Here is a 10,839-nt window from a genome sequence, read left to right on the forward strand (position 1 = left end):
CTTTCCCTCCTCCAATGAAATACTCTCTATTATCTATTTTGTAGAATGTATAATGTTGAAAAAGTGATTTTAGAGAAAAGTTGAAATGATTCAGCCTTCAGTGTGTTATGACATTTTGAAATGCTAAATAATCTACACCTATCTAAACACTGTGTTTTAAGTAGTCATCATCTTGTTTCATAAATGAGAGGCTGTGTTTAGAAATATGCTTTCATTGTGCTGATATCACAGTACAGATTTCTCTTTCCTCAGATTGTCTCCAGTATAAACACACTGCTTGATAAAGATGACAGTGAACTTCAATTGATTGCTAGGCAACTGTATCATTATTACTATAGATAAACACTCTTATTTCCTCTTTGGTGTTTTCCTGGTAAGGAATTTCTGGATAAGCATAATGCTTTCTTTCGGGCTGATCATGGTCTTATTCATTCTAAGGAATCACATAGGTATCCTTTATTCTTTTGGATTTAAGACATAGAAAAGTTGAGGGGGAAAGGGTGAGCTGTTAGATGGTGTTTTCCAAGGCATCATGAGAAACAGGGATGTGGCTAGGGAGGAGCATTTGGAGTCTTGTCTATGAGAAATAATCTAAATTGTTCAACATAAGCATCTTTCCATCTAGATTCTGAGAACTAAGCGTTATCTTGGGATCTTGGGGGAGTTTTATTTACAATATCAACTTGGTTCACGAAACTCAAATAAATGCTTCCAGAATGAAATGAGGTAATAGCGATGGACCAGTTGTTTATTTTACATGGCTACCTCTTTATTTCTAAGGAGAGCCATTGCTCCCCTGTGAGTCTTACATAGAGCTTCCAATTTACTTGCTGTAGAAAAACGTTCATTATCTGCAACAACGACTGATTATGGGGATCAGAAGCCGTCAAGAGGGAAAAAGTACAGCAGCCAAGAGGAGTTCAAGAGTGAGGGAAGGCTCAGAGTGCAGCCTTATAGTCAGGCTGGATAAAATGCAGGGTGCACTTAGCGAGGCTTCATGGTGCCCAGGAACCCCGGCTTGCACACTGACCACTAGAGTGACTGCAGTGCCCTTTTGTGAAAGGAAGGAAGAGTTGAATCAGTGAGACCAGAGTAATGGAACTAGTGCCGACAATGGCATTTTCCCCACCGCTATGAAAAAGCGTATTAGACACCTTCCAGTGCCTGTGACACCCTTGTCCTCCCTGAATTTTTCTGTCCGTTTGGCTGTCTGGCTCAGGGCGGAGTTGGTCCCATCTACAGTGCCCATATATTTGTAACCACACAATAGTGCTAATACTTAGATGTTGTAGACTCTCTTAGAGCCACGTATCTACACCTGGGAAAAACAAATCAGTATCCAAAAAGGCTATTTCAGGATAGAGAATGAACTGGCCTCCAGTCTGCCGATGTTACAGCAGGGAAAGGAAGAGGAAGAGCCTTGTTGCTTATGCTCTTTGGGGCAGGAAAAAAACAAACAAAACAAAACAACAGCACCACTATTCATTAAACATGGACTGTTACCAACCATAGAAGTGAGTGAGGATCCTTTCATATTTGAAGACTGTTACGAGTTGTGTCTTGTGAGTGACTGCTTTTTGCTCTCACCAGTGATCAGTGATAGAACACAACAATGATGGTGCAGCACTATGGGGTACTCCCGACAGCACATTTATTTCCCCCATCACCTTGAGAGTGGTTTCCAAGATTAATTCTAGTGTCCGCGGCTCCATGTATTAATTGTTGTTGCAGAAGTCCTTTAAAATATGTGAGTTTAGCCACTCTTGCGTTTGAAAGCAAACAAACATAAGACCTGGCAAGAGTTTTCAAATAGCATGACATTAAGTTTTTTTAAAAATTAACATCTATACTATCGGCATCACTCTCTTTAATTCTCTTTCTTTCTGCCCCTGTTAATGTGATTAGTTGTGTTTATCTGTTTCATTCAAGAAATTCAGACACTCAAAGATCTTTGTTGAAAATTTAATCCAAGACAGAGGCCAACTCTGTGATGTAGGTTTAATATAGATGTTTGACAATGTAAGGTCATGAATGCAAAGGCAAATGACTGTGCTCCATTCAACAGTACGTATCCTAAAATTGGAACCATACAGAGAAGGTTAGCATGGCCCAGAGAAAAGGCAAGTCACAGGGTTTCTTTTAGCATTGCTGAGTTTTGTGAAATTTTGTGAAGTTTTACTCTTGTCGCTCATGACACAGGATGTAATGGCAAGGATATATACCCCCACAGATAATGATGATCCCTTATCCTGGATTGCAGAAGGGCAAAAATACATACATACGGCATTAGACTTTAACGGATAGAGCTTGATTAAAATGTCAATACTATCTCATAGATCTTCTTTGTTCTCATATCGACTTAAAGTAGAATAGTCATTTGACATTGTAAATAGTTTCCCTCTATGTATGTGTGAAAGAAAAGCATCTTACCTACCATAACTTCCTTGAGTGTATGAATGTATCTCTTCTGTAGTCTTCTCAAATACTGTGAATAATGCTTGACCCATGGTACTCACTCAGTATGTATTGGACAGGTGTATTCGTTTCCTATACTATGTAACAAATTACCACACTCTCAGTGGCTTAAAACAACACATATTTATTATCTCACAGTCTCCATGGGTTGGTATAGACATGCTTAGCTGACTCCTCTGCAAGGATGCAATCAATATGTCATTCAGGGCTTAGTTCTCATCTAGAGGCTCAACTGGTGATGGGTCTGCTTTCAAGTTCACTCAGGTTGTTGGCAGAATTTATTTCTTTTTGACTATTAAAAATGAGGGCTCTAGCTTCTTGTTGCTTGTTGGCTAGAGGCTTCTCTCAGCTCCTAGAGCATGCCTGAAGTTCACTGCCTCACGGCCCTCTCCAAAAGCCCTTTCACAATGTGACACCTTATTTCTTTAAAGCCAGCAAGGGAGGAGGAGAGCCTCTAGCATCAGTCCAATAGCAAGATGGAGTTTTATATAATATAGTATAATAAGGATAGTGAAATCCTTTCACCTTTGCCAAATTCCGTTGGTTAGAAGGAAGTCACAGGTCCTGTCCACACTCAAGGGGACAGGATTATACAAGAGTACAGATACCAGGAGGAAGGGACCTGTGGGGACCACCTTAAAGTCCGTCTGCCAAGCAGGTATCATCATTAAAACCCATATAAGGAACAGCTCTGATTCCCAACTCTGAGCCAGGATTTAAAATCAGATTATAGAAAAAAAAAAATGTTACTTTGGTCTTACTAAAGAAAACATAAAATAGCTGTTAAAATAGCTGTAGTGTTGTCACTACACTAGATTTACAAAAGCACCATATCCACAGCATTTCCAATTGTAAGAGGCTGAATCTTCAGAGAATAGGAGCATATTCTTTGCTTACTCTGACAATGAATAGCGTGTGAACCTCTTTCCTTGCTGAGTGCCTTCGGAGTTTCAGGGCTTTGAATAACACAGTTTGTTCTTAATGTACACCTCACTGTCTACTATTGTTTGGCCTGTAACAACCACCGAGATGATTATATACTATGTAATTACAGGCTGCAGTTACTAAGCATTTTACCATCTATTTACCCATAGGTCTGTTTTCTCACATAAGCACTTAATTCTATAATATTTAAATCAAAAGCTCCAGGCTTACTAGTCTTCCAGAATGTGAGAAAAATAGTTGAATTATAAGTTATTCCCCAAAGGAACAGTGTATTGGGACATGTGGGACCATGTAAGCTCGGAGCAGCCACATCTGGTGGTCCCTGAAAATCTCCCCACCTTTGTGTCTTCCTGGAGTTCAAAAACAGATACTATTTCTGAGGGCCCCTGCAGACCGTAATTGCCACTTTCTGCTTAAGAGAAGCAATCTCTAGGGTAACCAGGATACACATTCCATAGCAACTTATAACACAGGCAGTCTAACTTATGAGCATACTACACATAAACCCATCACAAAGGAGAAGTTTTCCATACCAAAACAATCAACGGAACCATGGAAATTTTAAAAGAATCGTGTTATCCATATAAAGTCTTGGGGACACCCTTTGTGTGTGTTGCGTAATACACACATGACATTTTCAGTCACCACTAATCCTTCTCACATTGTTACCGAGTTCAAGCTCTCTCTGCTCGCCGCACGACAGGCCAATGCATCAGAGACGAGGTGTTGAGGCAAGGAATACGACTTTATTCAGAAAGCCAGAAGACTGAGAAGATAGCAGACTAATGTCTCCTCAAAAAACCATCTTCTTGGGCTCTGGATGCTAGTTTGTTGTATAGAACCAGAGAGGGAGGGGCTGTGGGGAAGTAAAGTGAAAGGGCCATCAGTCTTACAAAAGATCTCCGGGAATAACCGGCCTCAGTGAGGGGATATGTTAATTTCAGCCACTCACACAGGTGGGCAGGGCAGAGTGTCCACCGGTGGGCTGAACAAGAGGCACTTTAGTTCAACATTCAGGCAGAGGGGCAGTGTTCCTGGAGGCAGGCCCTCATGTATGATTACAATAACAAGAGCAACAAAAAGCAAAGGTTAAAGTCAAAGAAACAGATCTAACATGGAGTCCGATTTAGCTCCACATGGTAACAACATGTCACAATGATCCTGTGACAATCCAATGCATGTGTGTCAGTCAGGGTCCTTTCAGAAAACTGATGGCACACTTAAAAAAGATTGAAGTGCATTTAATAAAGTGACTTTTTACAGAGGGGTAGATAGGGTTAAAGGATAGTAAAGCATCACAGGCTAACTATAGCTGGAAGCTACTTCCACGCCTAGGCTCTGTAGAACATAAGGTTATCAGAAGCCAGAAAGTACTGTATAAGAGGGCCACCGTACAAGACCTTAAGTTAAAAAACAAAAAAAACCCAAAACCATATGATAGACTGTACTCTGGCAGGTAGAGAACAAGGGAAATAAACACTCTTTGTTTCTTTTTACCTTCTAATATTCTACTTCTGCCTCACATCGAACCAACAAGAAACTGTAAAGCAAGAGGGCCTGGTTGATGCTGTCCTAAAATGTTAAGCTCATGAAGCACTGAGCAAGGGGGAGAAGGGTGAAGAATGGATCAGGAGGGACAAGCAGGGGTTAATCTAAAGTATGTCAATGTGAGTCCGAACACAAAGATAATTGAAGATAATTTTGTCCCTTTTTTATTAAAATTCTACCTTTTGCTCTTGGTCTGATTTCTAACAGTTTCTTCCTTTTATGCCTCGGGAATATTGGTCAAAGATATATTGAAGCTGTTGCTTTCACCTTAGGAATGACACCACTCATATATTTCATTTCTTCATATTCTGACCTCTTTTCAGAAATCATAGGGCTTTTAGAAAGGATTGTTGAAATCTTGACTGTTCTTCTAACCATTCATAACTGGAGTTTCCCCTGAGGCAATTCCTCGCAATTTCTGTCTTTCTACTGGCTGTCCAACTTTAAGACAATTTGATAACTCCAAATCTTCTTTAGAAGTATACCCAAGGACTATAAGGAGCCAAAAACTACCCTAAATCCCTCCACACAGGCCCCAAGTCAACATAAAATTTTCAGAACTCCTTGAAAGAAGGCTCGCCAAAATCTGGAGAGAATTTCTGAATGTTACCTTAAATTATAGCATATTACCTAGCACTTTTGCAGTCTGCCCTAGCACTCTTCATGCGGGGGGCGGGGCGGGGGGGAGCAAAATTAAAAAAGCTTTATGCCTAGATTTGAGACAGACTATTTACGCTACAAAATACAATCTTCCAGTTTTATCAGTGGAGAGACAAATATCTACTGTATTTAAATTATATTAACTAATCCTAATCATTATTCAACTTTTCTTTTTTGCATTTCTAAGCACTCATACAAATTTTTACAAATCCTATTTTTCTCCATGCCAACTGACTTACCTTCATAAAGTCTTTCTCCCTTCCAGTGTTAAATGAAAAGGTACCACTGCAATTTGTGGATCATTTAGATGTTTATGTTAGGACTGTGAAAGCTATGCAACCCCACATTTCAGTTCTATTCGGCTTAAGTTTAGCCTTTGTATGACTTAGGCCAAGTTAATTTTTATTAATTCTCAATTTCCTCATTTCTTAAACGGAGGATATTTCTGGTAATCTTTTGTTGTAGTTTTGATAATGTGCATGTAAATAGTGTTTTGTAGATGTTAAGCAAAATATAGAGGATAATGGAAAAAAATTACAAAATTAATATTAGGTGAATGGGAGAATTATTTGTACTTCTATAGAGAAGTCTACTAGATTTATATACACATTAGCTTGATTTCATGGGCTTTTGTCTTTTGTTTTTTTAACTTTCAAATACATGGGTTTCTTCCAACACAGTGTACCAGAGACTACTTTTGTTTTTTCCCTTTGAGCATAATGTTATAAAATTTATCTTAAGCAAAATTATTCTTTTACTTTATCTGACGTGATACTTACTCCATTAATATGATGGTAAAAGAGAGAAGAAATAAGATTTTATGTAGTTTTTCAAAACATAGTTATGGTCATATAGTGTTTTTTGAAATTCTATAACCACTTATTCCCAGTATATTATTAATGAGGCTAGATAATAATCTTGACAAAATTCCCAAAATCATGTTAAATAGTGGTTAGAATATTTTAACCCAGAATTTCACCATCCGATTTCTTTATGTTTCTTCTCCCTCATCAACATCAGAGGCCAATGATATAACAGGCGCAAAGTTCATACCCTCCCTTTTTCCATAGAACTGCCAGATTGGAGACTCTAGAATGCACTCTTACTAACAGAAGGGAAAAGGTATGGGCTGCTTAACAGCTCATTATGGATTGTGGCTTTCTTAGCTAGCACATAGGACAAGTAAGCACCCAAAGTTGTTAAAAATATTAAAAGATACCGTTTTGTAACCTTGTCTTTTTATTTGTCAGTTTTTCATACCTTTTTCCTCAAGATTTTTAAAAATTCCTGATTTTTAAATGATGCTTATTTTCCACCTTTAAGTGACTTTAATGAGCCTCTTCTTCCAACTTTGGTTAAGAAATTCTAGCCAGAGGTCAGTAAGAGCGTAGTGACTTTCCCAGGAGAGACAGTCTCTACTCTTCTGTAAGATGGATCACCCATGCTTGTATGATTGGCTGCTGTTGTTTGATTGAATAGATTTGTCTCTATGCAACAAAGACTTGAATTCTATCTATAATAATTTTTATTCTGCTCAATGATGATTCCAAAATACATTTTATTGTGTGTCTTAATAAGCTGCTTAGACACAAGCTTTTTACAAAGAAACATAAGGCTTTTCGTGAGCTGCCTCCTTCCTCTTTGTCTAGCTTTATCTTTCTACCTTACTTCCACTTCCAGGAGTTCTGGGCTTTAGCACTACTAAACCTATCAAATTGCCACCACCGAGGCTAGCTTCTTCTCTGGTACCATGACTTGTACATGTGTCTCCTTCGGTTAATACCATGGCACTCTGACTAACTTCCAATAGCCCTACTATACTCTATGTTAATAATGTGTTTATATGCCTCTACTTTCCAAATGTTGGAGAACAATTGGAAGGTAGAGATTTCCTCTAATTCTTCTTTGTATCACCAGTGGAGTATCTAGTATGTAATAGGCTCCAAAAATTGTTTATGAATAAGTCAATTATACCATGGACAAAACTTGAGAGGTCTAAAAGAATGCCTCCCCACGAGCTGCGAGAATGCATTGACATTTTATCAACCAAATGGAATCGACCTAAAAAGTCTTCTCACAGTCACAATTGTGTATGTAGAAAGTGAGTAAATATTTGGGTTAATTGATAGGACTTGTATCTTTTTGTTTCTAGTTTGAAATCAGAGAGGATTCTGGTCTGATCTCTAACTTTCAATACTTTTCTAGGTTTTAGCTGCTGTCTTTTCTAGTCGCAAGAAGGAAAGAGCCCCCAAATGCAAGATTATGCTTCATTGTTGTAACAGAGACAAACTTACTATTTGTCAACTTAATCAGAACTTGTATTTTGAACCTTTTGGAAATACGATTACTAAGAGCAATATAAAAGCCATATTGACTTAATGTCACCGTTTTAGCCAGAGTCAGTCAAAAGGAATCCAGAAGGGTCCTTATGCATACCACATACTCTTATTTTTGTTTGTTTGTTTCCCGTTCAGAAGTTTAAAATTTGGAATCCGTTTTCTCACTTAACTTGTAGTTATAAACTCACTCTTCAGTTCCAAGCCGAGGTCACATAAGTCTACTTGATCCTTAATGTAACTTGGTGGGGAGGCCTGGCCACCACAGGCCATGGGCTGTGAAGTGATGCTGAGCTAGCAGACCTAGGACTCAGTGTATATTTGTTATGTTTTCTACTTCTAAATGATAATGCTGTGCTCTCCAAGTGACATTCTTATAAATATGATTTTAAAGTAAATTTGGTACCTTATTAATTCATCAAAATCCTAAATGAGTACAGAACAAGACATATATATGTATATGTCACACACACAGTACACACACCTATACACACATGTGCATAGTACACTTACAATATCTTTTTACCCCCTCAGGACAATATAGAGTTTAATATACAGGAGAAAAATAGCTTTAAAAAATTCCAAGAAAATAAAAGAAAATGGTTTAAAAGGAAATAATGCTTTTTGAGAGGGAAAAAAGAAAGTTTCAACTAGAAGACTTTATTCTTGTATTTTTTTTCCTTGTAAATTCTTTGGTCATTCACATATTAGTATAATTATTATTTTAAGTACTTTTTGCAAAGAAAAATTATTAAATTACATAAATTGATGAAGACATTTCTATCACTGGGTAGAAATGGTCATCACTTCCTAGAAACTCAGCTTTCGTGTTAAGTAATTCCCAGTCCCTATCTTAATATCACATAGCTAATAAAACTATACCGTCTCCTATTCTTGAGTTCTCTTTCAAATGGAATCTTATGTTCCCTTATGTAACACATCAAGAAACATTTATGTCTGGGTGTTACTATGGTATAAGGAGTTAATTAGAATACCAAATCTCAAAATAATACACATCTCTTGATCAACATGTGTTTAAATGTAGTCTACAGTCTTCAGGTAAAACTTGGCAAATGGAATTCAAAGTTTATCTCTAGTGCTTTCAAAAACACCTCTAAATATGAGTTTAAAAATTTGAAAACACAATAATACAAACACAAATTGAATACTGGAGGGGTAAAAATTATCAAGAGATGTCAGCAGAGCTCTGGAAGATAGAAAGTGGAGAATTGGCAAAGTAGACACATCTGAAACCTCTGTACCAGTAGCTTAGATAACTTTGACACATGCCAACTCACTCCCACCGCTCTTAAAACCTGGAATGCCTCAGGACTTGGACTTACCAAGTACATGGGAATAAAAGAAAGTGCTTGACACTGAAAACAAGAGGGTTGTTTCAAAATCTCTAGGGTATGCTTAGATCTCCAAATTCTTTCCCATATTTATATATAGCTAGGAGAGCACCTCTCTCCCTTTCCCACAGGAGACCAGAGGTAAAAAACTTTAGAGAAATTGAATTAAAAATTAAGGGTATCAAAACAAAGAAGGCTAGGAATGAAACACTGGTCAGAAATCATTAAAAAAAGAAAAAACACTCAAATATCCTCCTTAGACACCAACTCCCTACTCTGAGGATATCAGAACGATGAATAAAACTGGAATATTCTTTGGAAAAACATAATGGTCCTTGAAAAAATACCAACAGATAATGATATGTAGAGATTGTTATTCCAAAGTAAAGCTATCTTATTACTCATTACCTATCATAAAGCCCTTGACCACACATACATTGACACAGAATCTTCCATAAGATCGTCTTAAGGCACCACTCAGATAGTCAGAGATGACCAGTATATGAGGAACAGTTTCAGTATAAAAGAGAACAAAACAAATAAAGGTACAAATCATAAAAAAGAACAAGTAGAGAAAAATTAGTAGATTCTCAATATTTAAAATATTATAGTAGATGTACAAGAATACAAAAGGAGAGATGAAAGATAAGAGTGAGAAACTCTCCTAGAAAAAATGAGCAAAAACGAAAAAGTAGTGGTCAAAAACGTTTTAATGACAGAATTAATCCAAGATATCCAACATCTGTCTAAAATGACTTCCAGAAAGGGAGACCATAGAATATCTAAGGAATGAAAAGGGCAAACACCTAACAACAACAAAAAATTGCCAAAGAACTAAAAAACTTGATTCTCAGGTTCAAAAAAGTTCAATTACTTCTTAATATATTGGATTTTTGAATAGACTTACTATGAGGCGCGTCGGGGAAATTATGGAATAACCAAGTTCAAGATTCTAAACCTGTGGAGTGCAGGCAGCAGAGAGGGTGGTGGTGATCACAGCTCACATACCAAGAAAGGGAATAAAAATGGCATTTCAGTTTGCAAAACAGTGTTGAATACTTGGATGTCAAAGGACAGCAAACCTTCAAATTTCTAGGGTAAAAATTTTCCCAACTTAGCATTTTATATCCATCCAAACTATCAATAAAGTGTGAAGGTGTAATAAGGCAAATTTCAGTCAGGCAAAATATTTTAAGAATTACATCCCACTTACTCTTTCAGAAGAAACAACTGGAGGGTATACTTAAGCAATACTTGAGAGTAAATCACATGAAAGAAAAAAACAAAACAATCAAAGAAACAAGAGACCAAACACAGAGGTAAAGAAAAAAGAGGTGAAGGGAAGCCCCAAGAAAATAGCATCTAAAGCAACAGACTTATATTGGAGTAGGAAGGTAAAGGCATGAAGACCTCCAAGAAGGGAATGGATGGAAAGTTTTCAGCCACTTCTGAATTTTTAGAAGGAAACATTAATAGGCTTTTGTTTGATCTATTAAACCACCTTAGAAAGAAAAAAGTAGAGT

General features: G+C 37.3%; 1 non-coding gene across 1 annotated transcript; it reads left to right on the top strand.

Annotated features, from left to right (window-relative positions):
• Positions 1-2,049: 2,049 nt before the first annotated feature.
• LOC130847333 (U6 spliceosomal RNA) lies at positions 2,050-2,157 on the top strand. Its single transcript, XR_009052098.1, has one exon. It is a non-coding gene; the product is annotated as a U6 spliceosomal RNA (small nuclear RNA).
• Positions 2,158-10,839: the final 8,682 nt, after the last annotated feature.

The sequence above is a fragment of the Hippopotamus amphibius genome, chromosome 2 (assembly GCF_030028045.1).
Source record: "Hippopotamus amphibius kiboko isolate mHipAmp2 chromosome 2, mHipAmp2.hap2, whole genome shotgun sequence".
Lineage (NCBI taxonomy): Eukaryota > Metazoa > Chordata > Mammalia > Artiodactyla > Hippopotamidae > Hippopotamus > Hippopotamus amphibius.